The sequence below is a fragment of the Apis laboriosa genome, unplaced genomic scaffold, assembly GCF_014066325.1.
Source record: "Apis laboriosa isolate Shangri-la unplaced genomic scaffold, ASM1406632v1 scaffold34_cov151, whole genome shotgun sequence".
NCBI lineage: Eukaryota > Metazoa > Arthropoda > Insecta > Hymenoptera > Apidae > Apis > Apis laboriosa.
The window spans coordinates 1532852-1536917 of NW_025222928.1; positions in this window are offsets into that span (position 1 = coordinate 1532852).

Below are 4066 nucleotides of genomic sequence, written 5' to 3' on the forward strand. Positions count from 1 at the left end.
TTGAAATTTGGAATTTTTAATCTTAAACTTTTTCATTTTTTTTTCAAATTTTGAATTTTTAAATTTTAAACATATCAAATTTGTAAATTTCAAATCTATGAATAAATTCAAATCTATTAAAATTTTTAACTTTTCAATGTTTCACTTTGAAATTTAAATTTTTAATTATGCATTTTTTATGCAAAAATTTTTAATTATAAAATTTTTATTAAATTATTTATTTCAATAATTCAATAATGTTCTTACATTGTTAAGTTCAAATACAGAATGTTTAAAGAATACATTTTTAGATACGGTAAGACGAGCATAAATAGAGGTGTCATTTTATATTTTCCACGTGATAATTACGATCTTCCTTCTAAGTTTTTCATATACAAGCGAAACGCTGACTCGACATGTCTCAGACTATGCACGCCTATGTGCCTTTTTAATCACTTGTGTGAAATAACTATTGTATAATGTCGTTAATATTAACTTTGATGTTTGAGATTATTGATAATTTCAAACATAGTTATCCTTTTTGCATATTGCAATTTCCTTTAATGTAACAGATGCTTTCATCGCGATGACATTTTGTTTATTTTTTATTTTTTCTTTTTTGTTATATTATTTAATCAAAATCAGGTAACGGTACATAAGTAAGTGGGTATAATCATATCAAAAATTTTCAGAATTTTCAATTTGCATGGAATTATAAAAAAAACATTCAAATTTATATATTATTATACCCGATTCTGATTAAATACATTTATGTAATCATCGGTCAGAAACTTTAAATAGCTTTCTTTATAGAATAATGAGTGTCAGCTTTATATGTTAGTTAAACAAATGCTGAAAGTTTTATTCTTCCTTTCCTTATTTTCTTCTGAAACGTATATTTTTGCGATTAATGAACATTTAATCTGAATATAATAATGGAAAATGTTAAGTAATGTTCGTTCCCTGAGTTTTCGTCTTTCTTGTATATTTATTGTTGAACACGTGAGAAGCAATCTGTATATGTATTTCGTAGCATCGACTGTGATAAAAGAAATGTAAGAAAAATGGTAATAAAGGATCGCGAGAGATTTCGCGATAATAATACATTTATATATTGAATTTTCATTTGTAAATCCTAAAATTATATAAAGTTTATTTATAAATTATAAATTATAAATTATAAATTATAAATTATAAATTAATTTACGATAAATTGAAGATATTAAATTTTGTCATATACTATTATGAGTAAAAAAGTATAGAGATTATAAATTAAAAAGTTTTGTTTTAAAAAGTTTTATGATCGAGTTAAGGAAAAGATTCAACATGTTTATGATGTATTATAAAAGTGCAGCGACGAGTTTCTACCGTTAATTTTATGGTATGGTACATGTCCACCTGAAAACCGGTTAGAGTGGTCGAGTGCGTGCTAGGATTTTTGATTGGATGATTATTGCATGCCCGCATCTTTGAAAAGACTTGGTCACGCAAGACAAGTATAGACAAAGAAAGGAAATAGTGAAAAAAGGATAGAGATAGAGTAAAAATATTGAAATCAGCGCCATCTGTAGAGTGCCGCAAATGAAACATATAAATAAAGGACAGAAAACAGTAAGACAAAGATAGAGATAAGAATTGACCATCAATGCCATCTTTTGAGTACCAAAGATATCTCTTTAAAGATAGGATAAAGTAGAGTAAGAATTGACCATCAGTGCCATCTTTTGAATACCAAAGATATCTCTTTAAAGATAGGGTAAAATAGAGTAAGAATTGATAACTAAGGCCATCTTTTGAGTACCAAAGATATCTCTTTAAAGAGTAAAGTAGAGTAAGAATTGATAACTAAGGCCATCTTTTGAGTACCAAAGATATCTCTTTAAAGATAGGGTAAAGTAGAATAAGAATTGATAACTAAGACCATCTTTTGAAAAGTTTTAAAATTTGAAATATTTTTAATTCTCGATATTTTTAAATAGTTCGATGTATAACTTTCTCATTTAATAAATATATGTAGTTCGTGAATTCATTCGTTTCAAATGATATTAATAATGATATAAATTTTAAATAAATATTGAATATTTTTATATAAATTATTTAAACTTCATAATTTTTAATATTATACAATTGATTTATTATTTTTTTACTTTTATTAATATAATAGAATTATAAATAAATTTATAATTTATTAAATTTACCAAAACTTTTAAAATTTATTATATATTAATATATTATATAATATTATTTTAATTATTTAATTGAAATGATAAATAATAAATAGAAATTTATTAAAATATTAATAAATTTATAAAAATATTTTTTTCATTAATAATAATTATATTGTATATTCTTTTAATGTTATAATATTATTTATTTTATTTACATTTAATTAAATCTTTAATTTATTAAATTATTAATATAATTTAAATAATAATTTGCGCATATTAATTTGATATCGACAAAGCTTCCATCGACGTTCTTCAAGCGTCGAAAAATGAATTCTCTTACTAGAAGAACATGATCGTAAAGAAGGTTTCACGATATCTCCTTCACTCCTATTATCCTATTTCTCTATGACTAACTTTCTTATTAGGAAAACATAATTTTATAAGAGAATAAAATATCATGATACATTCTTATGTTTTCCTATTATTTCTGTTTCTCGATTTTCTTACTAGGAAAATATATTTCGATAAGAAGTTATCAAAATGTTTCTTATATTTTATATTATCCTATTATCGTTATTAGAAAAGTCTTTAAGAGTGCTCAGTAGATCTAGAAAACAACGTTATATATTATATTAAAAAAAATATATAATTATTAAAATCATTTAAAAATTTTTTAATAAAAAGTATTTTAAGTATTCCTTAGTAGAAAAATGATACAAATATATTTCATTTAAATAGGATAAGTATAGATAATTAAATATGAAATTCATATTGATAAAAAAATAATAAATATCTACATAAATTTTTTTCGTTTTATAATATAAATATTTTTTTCATAGTTTTTGTAATTTTACATGTATTTTTCTTAAATTAAAATTTATTTTCTTTTTCTGATTCTAATTGTTTTAATTATAAGATTGCTTTAATTTATTTCTGGTTTTTGTGTTGAAAAGGAGGATGAACAATAAAACAACGACAATTTTATCGTAAATATTTCTTAATATATTTATTTTTCGATTCATTTTCAATGTGACTACACAGTAACAATAACATACAGATAATTTCTTAAGGCTTTTATAATTTTCAAAACTTTTTATCATTCTACATATTCAGATGACAATCGAATAGCGAATATTGTCAAAAATCACAGATACTTTTTATTCGATTTGTCCCACTCATTTCCGATTTTGGAAGAACGTGCATCACAAAATGATTTTCGCATGAAGCTCATAGCAAAACTTAAAGGAATTCATTTAAGTTGCTATAATTTATTTACAAAATGACTAACGAATCACAAATACGATATTCGAAAATGCAAAAATTAAAAAAAAAAAATGGAAGATTATAAATATTCTTGATTGATTAAAAACGATTATTTTACATGATTTTGATCGTTTTATTCTTTTCTTCTTGTATAAACAATTAATAGAAGAAAAATTCTTTAATCGATTTTTATAATAATAATAATATAAAAAGGAGGAATGTAACTCAAATAAAAAGAAAGAAAAGAATAAAACCATTCATCCATTCGTACTGGAATAATTTTCCAGTTATTTAATAAAATAATTATATCCATTTGGATATAGACGTATGTGCACTGTATTATATTTTCGTTTCCATAAAAAGTTAATCATTGCTGATACAGCAAAATTAATTAGGCGAGATCGCAATATAATCTTCCATGATTCCTCAGGTATTTTTTTCTCTATTACAAGTTTCCGGTTTCTATGCTTAATTTTCATCTTTCAAATAAAAGCATGTTATTCATGGAATGATCTATCTTAAAATATTTGCTCTGTTAAAAATCACTTAACACTTTTTCACAAATATCGGTATACCTGCAAATTATTTAACAATATAAACTTAACACATGTTAACATTTAATATTGTCTTTAAATCACATCGAGATATGATAATTA